The sequence below is a fragment of the Mustela lutreola genome, chromosome 13 (assembly GCF_030435805.1).
Source record: "Mustela lutreola isolate mMusLut2 chromosome 13, mMusLut2.pri, whole genome shotgun sequence".
Taxonomy (NCBI): Eukaryota; Metazoa; Chordata; class Mammalia; order Carnivora; family Mustelidae; genus Mustela; species Mustela lutreola.
Window position 1 is genome coordinate 33,714,306 of NC_081302.1, and position 18,481 is coordinate 33,732,786.

The 18,481-nt window shown below is 41.7% G+C and overlaps 1 protein-coding gene across 3 annotated transcripts in view; it reads left to right on the forward strand.

Moving 5' to 3' along the window:
* Positions 1-18,481, forward strand: part of KLF12 (KLF transcription factor 12) — a 441,551-nt gene that overhangs the window by 412,738 nt on the left and 10,332 nt on the right. The window lies entirely within an intron of this gene.

Below are 18,481 nucleotides of genomic sequence, written 5' to 3' on the forward strand. Positions count from 1 at the left end.
GTTGAAAAAGACTTAGGTCTTAGTGACCTTAGCAATGGTGAAGTTCATCGTCTATGTCTTAAGGACCTTTACGGTGGTAGGACTCAGTGATGGAGCCTTTTTTATAGTCAGTGTTGCCACTTAACCATTGTCTAGTTTCTCAGATTCTAAAAGGTCCGCAAAGCACACTGAAAAACGCTGAGCAAAGTTGTCCTATCCTCTTAAAGGTAACATTATATTTTTTTTAAGATTTTATTTATTTGACAGAGAGGGACACAGCAAGAGAGGCAACACAAGCAGGGGGAATGAGAGGGAGAAGTAGGCTTCCCACAGAGCGGGGAGCCTGATGTGGGGCTCGATCCCAGACCCTGGGATCCTGACTTGAGCCGAAGGCAGCTGCTTAATGACTGAGCCACCCAGGCGTCCCTAAATGTAGCATTTTAAGCACCACTTAGATCATGTTTTTCTCCCCTTGGTCTCTTCCCCCAAATAACCAAACAAATGAACCAAAAAAAAAATATATATATATATATATATATAATTGACATATATGTATATATATGTGTGTGTGTGTGTGTGTGTGTGTGTGTGTGTGTGTGTATCTCTGTAAGGAATGTAAGAAATATTTTCATGTGATTCCGTTTGATTTTCACTGGTATTTTATATAGAGAGGGAGGACTTCTAATATTCAGTTTAGAGAGAAAGAAATTGAGATTACACACGACTTACTCTTGTCACCGTCCACCCCCCGCCATCCATCCGCCCACCCACCCAGGAAATAACCTAGTGACTCTTGCCTTAGCCCCCTACCCACCCCTTCCGTCCTGTGCCTTATGTGTTCCTTAGCCCACATCCCCAGCCTCCTTGGCTCCTGGGTCCTGTTGGGAGCCCCCAGTGGGAGGCTCTGGGAAGAGACTGAAGGTAGGGAGAGAGCCCCACAATTACACTACCTTTTCTAGGAAAAGTGGTGACTGAAATGTGTGGAGCTCAAGGGAGCAGATAGGAGAGGGAAAATCATTCCTACACACTCCTGGTAATTTCTGGTAGCTACGGGCCGCGGGACAAGCCGGCTGAGTCCAGGGTCACCAGACGCCAGCATCTGCCTCCACCTGGAAACTTCAAGTGGAACAGACTCCCGCTGAGATCTGTGAATAGTATTACATCTCAAAATATACTAAAATGATCCCACTATGAACACCATTTCCTGGCCGAGGTAGCAAAATCATGCGAGGCAGCGTTCCTTGCCGCTTACTTCGTCATGTCATTGGACGGTTTCTAAAGCTGCTGGGCAGAGACTGCGCCGTGAGTCCGCACGTCGAGCAGAGGCATCCTTTGTGTGTGTGTGATGCCATGCTGGTGTAGGAGGCTTGTCTGAACTCAAAAACACGTTGCAGGATCTGGAGTTTACTTTTGCTCATCAAACGTAGAACACCCACTTCGAATACCTCTCCCGATTCAAGGCGTTGTGCAAACTGCCTCTTCAGCTCTCATTCCTGCTCCCAGACCTTTTCCTCTTTCTGCTGAATTCCAGATTCTTGCCCTTTCCATCGATTCTGAGCCTCCCCAGGAGGGGTTCTCATCTATCTCTCTGGCACTATTTTTGAATCAACTTCTTTACCATTTCTTTACCAAGAATGAGTATAAAAACATGAGGGTCAAAGAAGCGTGCTCCATCCTGTCAGTAGGTAATGAACAGCGATCACAGTCGTTAAGTATGATCAGGTCACGTGACTTACTTTTCATGGGAGCATTTCTGGTTTAAAAAAATAAATAAAGGAACAGGAAGCTTTTTTCTGTAAATCCTCGTATTTTTGAGTTATTTCTTGAACTTTCTGAGATACATGTTAGCCTCATTTGTACACAGACACCTCTGTTCCATTATCCAAGTGATGCATAGTGGATAGGAGGAAAGCAAACCCAGGACATTCGGGATTGTATCTTATAGGTCAGTTAACATAAAAATGAAAGTACGGGAGACGTGATGCATGCATTACCATTGAAAGCAGTATAAACTCTGAATGTTGAAGCATCATTAATTAGCTTAGGTTATTAATAAGATGAAATCATAGACTCCTAGGGTCCGCATCAACCATATACGCCACAGAGTCTACTTTGTTGCCCAACTTCGGAAATCCCTTGGGTGTCATTGCTCACAAGGAACAAGTCCCTGCGATGCTGTTTTCTGCGCACGTACATGTCTTCTGTTTTATTTGATCCCTCACAACACCCATGGTTGCAGCTGTCTTTATCCCCTTTGTGCAATGGTGGCTCCTGGTCAGGTATTGTTCCTACACGAGTGAGCTCACTCCTCCACAAGACAAGCTGGGTGAAATTTCTGAGGGCAGAGTCCTCATCTCCTCCATATCGAGTGGCCTGTTATGGCCTTGTTTGGCTCCCAGTACCTTCAGGTTGACTGGAACAGCCCCAACTACCTGTTCAACCAGAGCTCTCACTGTTACTCCCTGGCCCTGGTGCCCCTCCCCGGCATGAACCACTGGCATCTTCATTTCTCCAAATCAGGTACCCTCAGTGGTCTTAGCCATCTTTTTCTAGATATCGTCCCACTTGTCACTGTGTCTTTTCAAGTTTTCACACCACAAATTGAAGGGAGAGATCTTGTGAATGGGCACCTCTTAAAATGTAAAAATAGTATTAAGTCCTCTAGCAGTTGACTCTCTCTGTTAAGTCCTCTAAATCAAAGACTACCAAGATTACATCTTGTTCCTCCCTTGTACCTATACGGATTTTTTGTTAAACCTCAACACGCAATGTTGTGTTGATAGTTGACCTGCCCCTCCCTTGGGAGTAGTGCATTTCCTCTCACTGGACATGTTTCACTGCTGGCTGGCTGATCTTTTGTGGGAGATACAGAGCAGAGCCAGTCTTCTGAGGGCTGTGGATGCCCTTTCAAGTCTGGGAAATAATGAGTCTACATCCATTTGGTTGACTTGGGTCCGTTCTTCTAAAAAGCTGAAATGACTTTGAAACCTCTCCCCGCCTACCTTGCATTTAGTATTTTAGCTCTCTCCTTCAGCTTTTCCATTTTTGCCAGGTATTAAGTAAGACAGGTTAAAGGAAGAGGCTCTGAGATGTGACCCCAAAGACTTCTATCCAACTGGGTCCTAATTCGTTAACCAGTAACTAAAAAACCACCTAACTATCCTACCTTTAGTCCTTCTTTCTCAGTATCACAACTACATCAGCAAATTCCTTGTGAAATTCCTACTCCAAACCAAGACATGCCACATCCATTCATCCACTTAACAGAGAGAGATTTACTCCGCAAGACATATCCTCCTAAATTATAAAGTAATAGTCCTTTTAAAAATAATGAGTGAAACTTGGTTCAAAGTGAGCCCTGGTGTGTTTCTATTTATAATTCTATGCAAGGTTTCTCAACTTTTTGTTCAAAATGAAATCAAAACTAGTTGTAGAGGGATTCAGGTTGGCTTGCTTTGCTTTTAATAAGTTCTCAGCCGTACCTTTGCTTCAGGCATTTTGAGTAAGTTATTTTTGTGTGACCAATAACAATGAATGTAGAGCTTGGGATTATAACAGATGACTTATGAGAAGTACGCACGCTATGGGAGGTAAGCAAGTAGCAGTAAGAAATTTCCTTTGATAAAGTCATGTTAATTTTACCTTTACCACTTGACCTTTTGTGCTTTATTAGTATGTGATCAATCATCTCTTTAGAATTTGCACAGTAAATTAAATATAGTTGAAGAAGTGTGAAAGAGTGCCTTTTTAAATTTGGAAATAATTTTGTTTTAATTTGGAAATAATTTAAGTGTATTGTCATGGCCATGCAGTTTAGATAATAATGTAAAGATTTGAGCAAACACTTTTAACTACCTTTACTAACACTTGCCTATGGTGAATTATTTAAGGCGTGGTAAAAAGGAAAAAAATATATGTATCTCCCCAATCCTGTACCCATGGTTGTCAGCAGGTACATTGTTCCTATTCACTGGCATAAATTGTGTCTCCCCTACATGGAGCAATGTACAGTCTATTTAAGTACATACACACTGTAATTAAATTAATGGTCATTTAAACCTTTGTTACACATAACTAGCATGTACTGTGTATTTCCCTCACTTCATTTTAAGATTTGTATTGCTTATTAAATGACTTAAATATCAATTTTAGGAGGAAATAGTCTTATGAATCTGGTACTGCTGTTCACAGTTCTCTTATTTTCTAAAAATATGTGTCCCGGTATTTCTAAAATGCAGAACAAGCAAGCAACATTCAGGCATCAATGATTCCTGTAGCCACTAGATGGCGCACAACAACCAGCTGTTGGGTTTCGTCTGGGAGGGTCTGAAAGTCCAGGAGAGCTCTCTGGTGGCATGGGGGCCAGGACATAATGATCAGTGTCCTGTGAAATATGGCCATTTAATGATGAACAAAGAAAAGAAAATATAAAGATAAATTTAAAGCCAGATTTTTAAAGGAGTAATTAACATAGAAAAATATTCAGTTTTGAATGACTCTGGGAGCATTTTATATTCCAGCTTGATACCCTGGTCTTCAAAAATCCGTGAGGCTTGTTCAGTCAGTGTTGTCTAATATTCATTTTAATCCCTATGTAACGTATGTCTAAATTTTAAAAATTAGTAACTGTCAAGCAAACACATTTCTTATCTCTCTGGCTTCATCAAAAGTGAGTCGTATCTGAATTTTACACTTCAAATACGTTAACTCATATGGATGCTTTAAAATTATTAACCACCTGTGATTTAAGTCTCTAAAACGTGTCCTTCCCTACCTTTTATAAATGAAGGACATGCTGTATGATTTAGCTCTTCCCTTGAGAAATGATGCCTTTGTAATTAATATCAGATAATCACGGTGCCTTTGGAACACACCCGTGCGCACGCACGCGCGCACACACACACACACACACACACACATTCAGACACACACGTCAATCCTAAATGCTTGCAGATTCCATGCCTTCTCACTTTTTTACTTGCCTCATCACTTTTCACTGCTATTCCTACATTTCTTTCTTCTGATTTGACATTATGTTGAACTGGGTGAGATTCTGAAATGGTTTGATGATATTCCTACAAAGAAATTCACGAGCTCTGTGACAGCTGTGCATATTAGTGGCCTTTCTTCATAGGTCTGGTAGTTGCTCGATCAGGTGGTGGGGTGCTACTCCTACTCCCACATCTGTCTTCATTCATTAAATAACTCACTCGTATAAAACTGTGTCAGGTCTGCTGTCTAGATTTGTTGTTAGATAAAGCATAAGGCTTAGCGATGCCAAGATAATTAATCACTTAAGAGCAAACTGAATTTTTCAGGTAAAAAATCCTTTCCTAACAAGTTGTTGGTAAGTCTTGGCCAAACCACTCGTAAGTCTGAGCATACTGCTACTTGCTGAGAAACAGGAAACTGTAGTAGGACTAGAACCACCTTTGAAGGCAGCAGGTGAGAGTTTGAATCTGTCCTTGGCCCCTAACTGGTGGGCAAACTTAGACAAGCTACTTCACTCTGTGAACCTCAGGTTTTCTGTTTCATTATTATCTTTGAACATAAACATAGCACTCTTTGGTATAATTACTGCAGGAGGCCTCGGTTTTATATCCCAGGAAATGCAGTGACTAAGCCATTGGAGGGACTCGGTGTTCAACTGAAATTGTGTATATGAATATTGATACAGATATATGTTGTTGCTGTTGCGACCAGTAGATTCAAGGCAAAAAATTGTGCCTCATTTGGTATTCACTCATCACAAGTAGCTATAATCATGTCATCTCTGTACTTCAGACCCTACTAATTTAACATTTTTATAATTCAGAAAAAGTGAAGCGAAAGCTGTTGCCTAAACAAGTCCTCTTTATCATCATTTTGCCAAAATGATGATACACATAATCTTATAAGGAATATATTTAAAGTACTTAGTAAAAGACAGTTTTCCATTTGAATCTGTGTAGACAGAATTAACAGGACACACACTTCTCGAGCATTTTCCATGTCTAAGGCATGCTGGGTTTTTTCTTGAAGAAGGCAAAAAGAGACAAAGCCCCCATCTTCAGTGAAGAGGTCCATAAGTAAACTAGATAAGATTCACATGAACGGTCATGACAGAGGCCAAGAGTGCAAAGCTGTATAATAAAGGTAGAAGCAAAATGAGAATAGAACACGGAGCTGTCTGTTATGGCTAAGGAGACTGGGGACACCTTCCTACTGTGGGTGCAAAGCCCTTCTCATCTGACTTCTGTTCATCTGTTAAACCTCCTTTGCAGACCCTATCCCAATTTCCCTCTTTCCTCAGTCATACAAACGCATGAATCTCCAAATGTGCTAAACTCTATGGAGTTCAGTCTTTCATTTTTACTCCTGACCTGAAATGGCCTGCTTAGGGCCCTCCTTTCTTCCTACTTTTTTAGAAACTCTATTAATTGTTCAAAATTGTTTCAGTGTCCCCTGGTCTGTTAGGCTGTCTGACTACCCTCCCTCCCCAGCCAGGTAGAAGCCTCCATGAGCCTAGAGCTCTTGGGTATCTCCGTGTCCCAGCACAAAGGGAGCCATATGGGAAACAAGGCCGCAGTAGAAACAACAGGCCCACCGTCTGATGACATGAGGGTAGGAAGAGGGAGGCTTTGAAGATGTTGGTACGTGTGGTTTAGGAGTAAGAAATGCTGTGAACAGACATGGAGACCACAGATGGGAGGGAGCTGACATTTCCTGAGGACCTGCCAGATCCCGGGTACAGTGCTCAGCTCAGCTCTCTTAGCGCTTGACCTATTTCAGTCGCCTCTGTGAAGTCCCTGGAAGGTTAGAGCACTCACCCTCTTTCGTGCAGTGAACAAACCGTGGAGCTGGGATTCAAGCTCCAGGCTCTCTAGAACCTGTCCCGTTGTCACGACACCGGGTCTCAGACACGTTCGCTAGGAACCTGCCAGCCTCCTCTCCACGCCAGCCGCCTTGCCCCGTCGGCTAGCCAGCAGCCCGTACCTGTTCAGTGACGGTCATGCAGGTCCTTTTGAAGTCAGAACATAACAAGGGACTTTAAATGGTCTGTTTTGAAAGCTTTTCATTAATGTGAACTGGTCTTTCTTCTGAGTCTATTAAAATTTTACTTTGTTAGAAAGCCAGTGAGAAGACAAGGACCAGAAGCATTAATGATTAAATAGGCAGCTGTAGAGTGCTCGTTCGGTGGGAGGCTCTCTGCACAGGAAGGGGTCCGCCGTGAAGACAGCAGGGATTCCGAATGCGGTGGGGGAGACAGCAGGGGCCTGGCCGCCACGTGCAGCGTGTCCGAGAGCCGCGGGTGAGCGCGAAAGCCAGGAAGGGCGGATGGGCCCTGTCTGGCGGGCTGGTGGGAGGCTGGTGGGCCTCCCCTACCCCCTCGAGCAAGCACCGGAGTGCCCTTTCTAAAAGAGAACCTGGGGGTGCCTGGGTGGCTCAGTCGTTAAGCCTCTGCCTTCGGCTCAGGCCATGATCCCGGGGTCCTGGGATCAACCCCACATCGGGCTCTCTGCTGGGCAGGGAGCCTGCTTCCTCCTCCCTCTCTGCCTGCCTCTCTGCCTACTTGTGATCTCCTATGATCTCCCTCTGTCAAATAAATAAATAAAATATTTTTTAAAAAAATAAATAAAAATTTTAAAATAAATAAATAAATAAATAAAAAGGAACCCGAATCCTCTGGATGAAAAGCAAAGTGCTGTGGATGTGTGGCACTTGTTTTCATTTGTGGAGGTGTTACTTTAACCTATCCTAGAGAGTGACCATGTAGAAACATGCTGAGCTGGGATTTATGATTATCTGCATGCAGGTGCCGATGCCATGCATATTTCACTTGACTTGGTTTGGAAAGTGTTAACCTTATTTGGGTGTGCCTGGGTAACTCAGATGGTTAAGCATCTGACTCTGGATTTTGGCTCAGGTCCTGATCTCAGGGTCGTGAGACTGAGCCCTGCACCAGGCATGAACTGCACCAGGAGTGAAACCTGCTTAAGATTCTCTCTCTCTCCCTCTGCCCCTCCCGGCACGGGGCAGGTGCCTGGGTTCTCTCCCTCTTAAAAAAAAAACAAAAACAGGGCGCCTGGGTGGCTCAGTGGGTTAAGCTGCTGCCTTCGGCTCGGGTCATGATCTCAGGGTCCTGGGATCGAGTCCCATATCGGGCTCTCTGCTCAGCAGGGAGCCTGCTTCCTCCTCTCTCTCTCTGCCTGCCTCTCTGCCTACTTGTGATCTCTCTCTATCAAATAAATAAATAAAATCTTTAAAAAAAAAACAAAAGCAAAAACAAAATGTGTTACCCTATTTAAAATTTGTTTTAAAAATAAATTCATCTTTTACATAGCTTTAGAAAAGTAATGGCTTTTAAAACAGCCTTACCAATTATTACCTCAGTTAAATAAATAAATTACTAAATGAATTCCCCTTCTTAATTTTTTTTTTAAGGTTTATTTTATTTATTTATTTAACAGACAGAGATCACAAGTCAGTGAGAGGCAGGCAGAGAGAGGAGGAAGCAGGATCCCCGCAGAGCAGAGAGCCTGATGTGGGGCTTGATCCCAGGACCCTGGGATCATGACCTGAGCTGAAGGCAGTGGCTTAATCCACTGAGCCACCCAGGCGCCCCTCCTTCCTAATTCTTTTTGTGTTAGTGCACAAATCGTTAATGACAATGGAAAGTTCAAAACATCAGGGCATCTCATGACCATGCTCTGTGTTTTCCCTCTTTTACTTCTGGGTTTATTTTATCCATATTCCAGTCAAAATGGTGGTGTAGCAGGAGTTGGATAGTAGTATCCCAACCCTTGTAACTTTCTCGTGTTCCATCAAAGAATGACTAGATTGTTTTAGTCATCCTGTCCTGAATGGCAAAATTACTACTAATATGAAATTCGTGAGTTTAATGAAATCATTAAAGATAAAAGATAATGAGGAGCTGTATCTTTGCGGAAACAATATCCACCCCTAAATAATATATAAAAAACATTTATTGTGCTTGACTATTCAATAAAAGTCTTCATAACTAAGAATGAAAAGAATTATAAATATATTGTTTTAAAGATGAAAACAGTTAATGCTCATTTGAGCAGCAAAATAGAAGGCCCCATTACTCATCATGTTACTAATTTTAAAGGCTTAAAATGAGGTATTTGGGGCACCTGGGTGGCTCAGTGGTTTAAGCCTCTGCCTTCAGCTCAAGTCATGATCTCAGGGTCCTGGGATCGAGCCCCACATCGGGCTTTCTGCTCAGCAGGGAGCCTGCTTCCCCCTCTCTCTCTGCCTGCCTCTCTGCCTACTTGTGATCTCTCTCTGTCTATCAAATAAATAAATAAAAATCTTTTAAAATTGAGGTATTTGTTTGCAGACCAGAACTTTAAATGGCACCAGTTTTAAATGAAACCTCCCAAATTTATTTTCCTTCTCAAAAATACATATTCTCATTCATTAGACTAGAAAAGATGGTAGAATGGATAGAATGCTAGCAATAGACTCCCTGCCTCACAAAATACTTTTTTTTTTCTTAAAGATTTTATTTATTGGGGGCGCCTGAGTGGCTCAGTGGGTTAAGCTGCTGCCTTTGGCTCAGGTCATGATCTCAGGGTCCTGGGATCGAGTCCCGCATCGGGCTCTCTGCTCAGCAGGGAGCCTGTTCCTCCTCTCTCTCTCTCTGCCTGCCTCTCTGCCTACTTGTGATCTCTCTCTGTCAAATAAATAAATAAAATCTTAAAAAAAAAAAAAGATTTTATTTATTTATGTTAGAGAGCACTCGAGCTGGGAGGAGCATAGGAGAGGGAAAGAGGGAATCTCAAGCAGACTCTGCGTTGACACAAAGCGTAATCTCATGACCCTGAGATCATGTCCTAAGCCAAAAGCAAGAGTCGGAGGCTTGACTGAGTCACCCAGGAGCCCCTCTTTTTTTTTTTTTTTTAAGTAAGCTTTATACCCATTGTGGGGCTCAAACCCATAACCCCGAAGTCAAGAATCCCACACTCTACTGTCTGAGCCAGCCAGGCGCCCCCAGATTACTCTTTAACTTGACTGTTGTATGTTATCTTTTTAAAAGAACGTGAGGTATTTGAATTTAAGTAGTGTCCTCCATTTAACCAACAGCATTTGTTAGCACCGAGCTGTGTGGGCCCTGGGGATACAGTGATGAAGAAAGCGCAAACCCTCCTCAGTACAGAGCTGTTGAGTGGGGCAGGCAGACAGGAAAACCAGCAATCACAGTAGGGTGTGATGAGAGTTTAGCATAAGTGTGTCCAGGGTCCCAAGAGCTACATGATCAGGCTGTGTTTGAGAAAATGTTCCTCCAAGTAGTGCAGATGGTATTGGAGTGGGTAGCACATAAGGCAGGGAAACAGAACCATTAGACGTTGGTTTCAGTGGAAGGTGGCAAGAACCTAAAGAAAGGCCACCTGCCACGGCAGGGATAAACTGGAGAGGACGGCCGGGCAGATCCTTGGAAGGCAGCACGGACAGGTAGAATAATTGGGTTGCACAGCAGAGAGTAACAGTGAGGAGTCCAAGAAATCCTCCAGCTAAGAGAAGTTCATGACTTGACTGATACCTGAGGAAGTAGGATTGCCTTTCTTTCCACTTAGCAAAACAGAAGGAGAAACTTGTCTTATTCAGATGGTAGATGCCGAGTGGAGTTTTGGTCGCAATGGTTGAGATGGCTTTTGAACTGCCACTTGGGAAATCTCTATAATGCTTAGGAGAGAGATTGAGGTGTCGACTCTTAGGAATCTTTTCCTTACAAGTCGTGGTGGAAGCCACGGGAGCCAAGGAGAACATGGGCAGGTGAGAAGTCAGTCAAAATCGTGGCAAACCTTTATGTGACAGGTAAAGGAATGATACTGTGCAAAAGAAACGGAAAGGAAAGTATAACCAGAAACATGGGAAAATAAATATTGTCACTGTGTGGAAATAGAAACTCAGAAGAGCCAAACAGACCTTGAACTTTTTGCTTTCAGTAAAGTATATTTTTATTATAGGATATTTTGGTTCATTTATACTTGATTTCTACATAAGAAGGACTAGTATCTCTGTGTTGACATATTGTCTGTCCTGTAAGTACGAATTCACATTTTTAGCCTGTTTCTCCAGCTCTGACCAGATAGCCTGGTTTATTAAAGCAGTGACTTGAAGTGTCAGGAGGCAATATAGAAGAGAGGTTCAAACTGAGGGCCCTGGTGTCTGACTCCCAGGGTTCAAATCCCACGTCTACCACGTACCAACTCTGGGTGAAGTGGGGTTGGTTACTATAACTACTTCATTGGGAACTTCGTAAAGTTCGCCTCCATAAAGTTCTTTAGAACAAAGTGTGGTGCACAGAAAGTGCTATGTGCTTTGGCACATCCTGTTTTTATCAAAGATAGCCATTATGGAATTGCATGGGGAAGAAAGACCAAATCCACCTGATCTCATTTACACATCGTGAAGAAGACAGTTAACTCAGACCAGACAATTCACAATTCAGACACAATGTGTTTGATCAACTTGATAAGGTCAAATTGGTCCAACAAATTATTGAATACTACATTGTTCTCTTTGGCCTATAAAGTAGATTTATATTTTAAAATGTTAGGAAAATCAAGATCAAATTGGTATCCAATTACCAGAAATCCCTTAATTCGTTTTTAATAGCAAACAGGATCTGTTTTGAACTTTATTTATGTCCTAGGGAAAAAAAAAAAAGAAAGAAAAATCTTGAATTTTATAACTTAAAATTAAATAACCTATCATTTGTCAGTCACTGGCTACGTGGGCTTCTTCGTTTCACAAGTGTAGGAATAGTGTGTCCATTTTACAGATGGGGAAACAGTGCTTCAGAAAGCTGAACGCTTGAGCCTGAGGTCTCATTGCTGGCAGATGACTGAGCCAACGTTTGGCCAGGCTTTCTCCCTGATTTCAAAGCCTGTGCTATTTCCTACGGCCTTACCGCCACCAAGAGGGAAGGCAGCCTCAGTCTACCCGTCTACCCAGAGAACAAGTCAGGCACTGCATAATCTCAGCTCTAGGTTTCTGTGTCCTCATTTTAAAAGTAACTTATTTCCTCCCAGATCTAAAATAGGGTGAACTTTTATGAACTAATGTAACAGAAACCAGAAGACAAGATAGGAATCTTGATTCTGGTCCACTCCCCCCCACCCCCCCCCATATGCAAATACCATTCCTCAAGTGAAACAGATTGTCACAGAAAATATGTTGAGCCTTGAGTGTAATGAAGCTCATTTGTCAGCGTCTGGGGCCCCGTAACTTTATAAAAGTTAAACAGGGACACATTTCAGAAATGCACTTCTGAACTGAAAAAAAAAAAAAAAATGCCTCTGCTTCCTGTTGCAAAAGGTGTTCCTTTTCAGTTGCTTGAGAAAATATTAGAGAGAAGCTGATTTGAGAACATGGCTGTTTTGTTTGACCCAGACTTTTTCAAAGACGCATTCCTCTCCTCCGTCTTGCTCACACGTCATTTTAATATGAAAGGGCACCTGTCTTTTGTCTCAGTACACATTCACCTTTCAGCATTTCAGATGGTGAGATGGGAGGGACCTGAAAAAGTTATTTTTGTTTCGTGGGTTTTGGGAATCCATTCAATACCTGCTGTTTTCTTTAGACTTTATTATGCCTCTGCTGGGTAAATGTCATGGAAATGCATTTAGTGACTCTTAATCCTTTTCTTTAACCAAGATTGAAAGAGACAGGGGTTCTCATAATAAATCAGTTTGTTGACTGTTGCAAGGAAAAAAAAAAAACAACAAAAAACCTGACGTGAGTTTTCATTTTCTCAGGACACTTAATTAGACTTCTGTTTAAATAATGCCTGTGACTACAACACACACACACACACACACACACACAGGCAGTTTTGCATAAAAAATTATACTTAACTTGAACCCCGAAAGTGCAGTTAAAAAGAGTGTTTTAAAACAAAACTTTGCAAACCTCCTCATTTGTTCTCCCCCCCCCTCTCTCTTTCATCTTCATAGGACTGTTCCACTTTAAAAAATAGAAGCTCTTGCTATTAGTTTTGGTTTGCATTTTCCTTTTTCAGTGGTTCTCATAGTGTAGTCCAGGTTTTTTAAAGAACAGAGGAGGACAGCTTGTACTCAAAAAATGGCCAGATCCTTTCTTTTCTTCTCTCTCTTTATTTTTTTTTTAAACACAAAGTGTGGAAATGGCTTGGATTTGTTATGGGACATGGAGAACTTCACGCTTTAAAAACTGAAGACCTACAAGTTAGTAAACTGCTTCCCAAGGTATGGCATTGGATTAAGCTACCAATTGATCACCCAGATGGTGTCCTTTGGTTTTCCTGAGACACTGGCAACTTAATGTCTCAATTTAGCCAAGAAATACTATCTACTAAGACTTATTGGTAAAGACATACACGATACCATTTTCTGTCATTTCATTATTTCATGGGATTAGTAGAAGAAACAAAAATCAAAGATGATCCGATGTTACAGTCAAAACTTCCCATTATTTTGAGGGATATTAACCATGCTTTCAGAGATTTTGCCACTCAAGATTCTAAGTGTACTTGTGAATTAGACAAAAGGAAGAAGGTGGGCATGCTATTTTTATTTTCAGCTTATTTCTAGGGAAAACAGGTTTGAATAACACATTTACTGAAATCCAATTCAAACGCGTTGAAGGGCAGTTCACAATTCCTGCAGAAATTACTGGAAATCGTGTTTACCGTCACTGTCAATCAGCCTGACGCCCAGCAGCTATGTGCGGGAGAAGCACAGATTGGGAGATGATGGAGTCCTCTCTTCCGTCCAAGCCAACCTCTCTCCATAGGAAAATTGTCGTGGAAAATACACTTAACCATTCTGTACCTACCACGCTGACTTCTTAACATTAAATTTAGTTTTTTTATTTTCTAGGAAGATTTTAAAGGAAAGAAGACAGGGTGGAAGAAAGATTCTGTCTGCTCATTATATCCTTTCCGGGGTTCATTTATGCATACTGCAATACATCTTACAAACAAATTTATCATTTAATAAGTTTTTACTCACATCAGGAAGTTTCTGTTACCCTGATTTGCTTGTAAGATCATATCCTTTTAACTGCTTTAAGGCACAAGTGTAAAATACAATGTATAGTTGAATACAATACAGTGGCCACTAAAATTGTTGTTGTATCCACTTCTAGAACTTGACTGGCCCAAAAAGAGCATTGATTGATTTTTTTTTTTTTAATAAAATGCTAGGTAGTGGGCAGGTATAATCAAACCCTAGTTCTCTCCTGATTGAGGGGCAGAGGTCAGGCCAGTACCTGGTCAGAGTGGCCATCTCCTCCCCCACCCCCATAGCTCAGCCTCTAATTTTGAAGAGAGATTAGAAGATAATCATTTTCTTTTTTCCCTCTTTTTTTTAAGCATGAGGAGAGAATACGTACACTCCAGTTTTATTAATGCAGCAGTAGGGGCAAGGAATATTATGCTTAAGTTTTCATGAATATTAAAAAGAAAGTATACCTTCTTATAAGAAATTTGCAAGGCAAATTCACTTATCACTCAGTTAAGCTTACTCTTTTCTGATAGGCTTTCTCCCTCCCCACTCCCTAGTGGAAAAGGTTTACATTCTTCATATGTGCCTTCATTCGTCGCTTAGCCCCTTAATAACTTATCAACTTATTTATCATTTGCAGTGGTTTTATTCAAGAGCAGGGACATGTCTGCCTCTGGTATTTTTGAGAGCTATTCCTTGTCTTTCTTTTTTTTAATTGAGATATAACTGACATTAAATCAGCTTCAGGTGTACGACATGATTCAGTATTTGTATAGGTTGTGAAATGATTCCTACGGTAAGTGTAGGTAACATCTGTCAACACAGATACAGATGATTTTTTTGTGTGTGATGAGAACTTTTCATTAAGATCTACTCTCTTAGCAACTTTCAAATATGTAATACAGTGTTGCTAACTCTAGTCACCCTGCCTTTGCTGTGTATTCCCATGACTTTGTTTCTCTGTAACTGACAGTTTGTGCCTTTCGACCCACTTTTCCCATCTCACCCAGCCTTGTCTTTCCGGATTGCTTACTGCCCTGGATTCCACCTCACAGAATACTTGGATTTTGCACTCAATTTTCCTGCTCCGCCTCTGTGGGCTCACAGAAGAAAGCCTTACCATCAGTTACTGCTTCCCCTGTGCCCCACCTCCTGAAATGTCCATATTAGAAATGATGCCATACAGCTAAGCTGTTTCTGACCCTTCCCTCCTGTGCCTGCCTTCCCAGACTCAGTAGAATAGTAACTGGTCAAGGTTCGCAGTGGCTTTGTAAAGGGGTTGTGTAGAAGCATTGTTCTTTTGGTTACCAGATAAGAGTAAACTTAATTGTCTGAGTGATAAGTGAATATTCCTTGCAAATTTCTTACAATTTATACTTTCTGGGGCGCCTGGGTGGCTCAGTGGTTAAGGCCTCTGCCTTCGGCTCAGGTCATGATCCCAGGGTCCTGGGATCAAGCCTCACGTCGGGCTCTCTGCTCAGCGGGGAGCCTGCTTCCTCCTCCTCTCTCTCTCTCTGCCTGCCTCTCTGCCTACTTGTGATCTGTCTGTCAAATAAATAAAAATCTTAGAAAAAAAAAGAAAAAAAAAGGTATACTTTCTTTTGAATATCCATAAAAGCTTAAGCATAACATTCCTTGCCCGTATCACCTGTTAATAAAAGTATATAGAGACATTCCTGACCCTACCCCGTCCTGACCTTCCTGTTATAAGAAAGACCTTCTTCATCTTTTAAGGAGCAGGGAAGATCCTAAAGATATTTTTAAAACTCAGATCAGATTGAGTGAGCCTTTTCAGAGAGTCACTCAGTCCAGAATTCTCAATTTAAAGTATTTGCCATGAAATATCATATGTATTTATTACTGAGTAGGCTCTTAGAATTTTAAATGGTGTCCTATGAGGAGAATAAGTGGTTGTTTTAAAGCCCAAATATTCCCTCACCACCCATCCCAAATTAACAATGTGCATTATGTATCCCAATTCAGTAAGTTAACATAATCAGGAAGCCTGCGGAAGGCTCAGGTGACCCCTTACACCAGGGGTCAGTAAACTTTCCGTAAAGGGCCAGATAGTAAATTTCTAGGCACCACAGGCCATGCGTTCTCTGTCGCAGGGCTCGGTTCTGCCTTCAGTGCAGATAGCCTGAAACAGTATGGAGACTCCTGTTCCAACAAAAACATATTTATGGATGCTGAAATTTGAATTTCATGTAATTTTCACATGCTGTGAAATAGCCCTCTTGATTTTTTTTTCCCCAACCACGTACCAAGTATAAAAACCACTCTAAGCTCAAAGATTGCTCAAAAAGCAGGCCACAGACTAGATTTAGCCCCGAAGAGCCACTCTCTGCTGTAGATTTTCGAGTAGAAAGGACATAAGTGTCATTATTAAACAGCCGAAATGGAAGGAAAAGTTATACTATTATAATTGTGAGGAAGAAATTAGAGAATATTAAGTGTGTACAGGGTGTACACACACGGTGTAGTATTAAGGTGTACGAGGAAATTCCGAGAACACCTGAGACAATAAACTGTCCCCATGGTGGGCCATTCAAAACTCTACCATCCTTCCTGAAAAGTGACACTGGAGGATCTCATCCCCTCCTGGCCTCTGCTAACTTTCCAGGCTTATCCCACCTATGGGTCCCCTTCCTCCCTATCCAGAATGGCAAAGGGAGTCAAACATATATGACACTTTGAGCATCCATCCTTCAATTAAGAAAACCCACTATTCTTTCCTTTCCAAACCTTGCACTCTGGACTGGTTCCAGTCTGGAGAGGACTGGGAGATGCCTGTTAGTGACAGAGGCCACCAGCTGAGCACAGTGTCCCAAAGATGGATGTGTTTTTGAAGTCATGATTTCTGTCCAGCTCAGCTTGTTAGAACCCATGCTCCTGATGTGAATTCAAAAACACACAGGGAGGACATGTAAATAAAAGCATGGTAACAGTTGCCATTAATATACTATGCAGGAGACCCTCAATCTTTTTCAGTTAGGGGTTCTGATTTCTGTGTTTGTTTGTTTTTTTAATTTCTGTTCAACTTGGTCAGTAGACACCTGCAAATGAAGATTTTTGTCTCTGTAGGGCATCTAGAATGAGTCAGCGGTTGAGGTTTTGGGTTATTGCACTCAGTAGGCTTTTCCTTGAAAGGAGTCCTTTCAGAGTAAGCTGGAGCTTTCTGAGGCCCACAGTTAATGCATCAATATTTCTGGATTTAACTGGTCTGTGTTATTCACTCCCTTCTGAAAGGGTCACTTGATCCTAAAAGGACCCGTATAGATAGCATTTATTTCAGGGTTGAATGGAAGTTGTTGGGTCCAGTTCAGACTGGTTCTCCCATGTAGGCATCACCTGTCCGCTCATTGATAGGGCTCAGTGGTTCCGTGTGTGTGTGTGTGTGTGTGTGTGTGTGTCAGTTTCACTAATTCATACAAGCATTTGTTTGATACTTACTCTAGGCTCCAAAGATATTGAAATGGTAGAGGCACTGACCTCCATGTATTCAGAAACGGGTAGAGGAGAAAGGCATCTGAATAAAACTTTTATGATACATTGCGGTACATGATATAAGTAAGAAATGAATGATTTGGGAATACCTGAGAAAGTAGAAATAACTTTGAGGGTGTGACAAAGTTTACATGGGAAAAAACTATGCATTCCACTGCAGCACAGTGAAAAGCACTGGATTTGGAGCCAAGTACATTTTTTTCTTCTGACACTGGCAAGTTACCTTACTACATTGAGCCTCAGTTTTCTCATCTGTAAAGTAGGGTTAAAAATACTCACCCTCCAGCTCTATGCATAGGAATCTGCAAAAAGCTCCCTTTCCTATCTTAGGCCCTTTTGACCAAAAACTGCGTGTGGCCAGGATGCCTGTTGTTGACTATTTGATGGGAGGAACAGGAGAGATCACTTTTATGTGGGGTTGCATGGGGACAGGGCATCCATTCTGAATGAGAGCCAGGAAAAAAAAAAAAAAAAAAAAAACAACCCACACCTGGGTCAACCATTGTCTCTCTCCCCCTGGGAGTTCATTTGGACAGTGGATAGTGTATCTTTTCCAAGCAAAGCCTTTGCATATTTTACCTTCCTTACAAGTTGACTGAAGGACCTGGTCAAATTACATACTTCTTCAGACGGCTTTTCACCATGAGTTTCAACACTGAAACCAGCTTGATGATTCTTCAGGGCTCACCCTAATTAAATCACTGAAGAGAGTATTTAAACTTTACACTTGTAAGCTATCTAGGATTCTTTTCCAATAGACAAGCAAAAACTAGATGTTTATGACATCTGCTTCATTCATACCTAATTTCTGGTGAGCGGAGGAATGCTTTTGCCTTTCGACGAGATTTTGTGCCTATTCCCCATGACCGATAAATGGACATTGTGACCGATAAATGGACATTGTGTCCTAAAATAGCCTTAAACCATCTAAGTGATGCACATTTGGGGAGGGGTATTGAAACCAAATGTAATTAATGACCCTATATAGTTCTTCGTGAGTG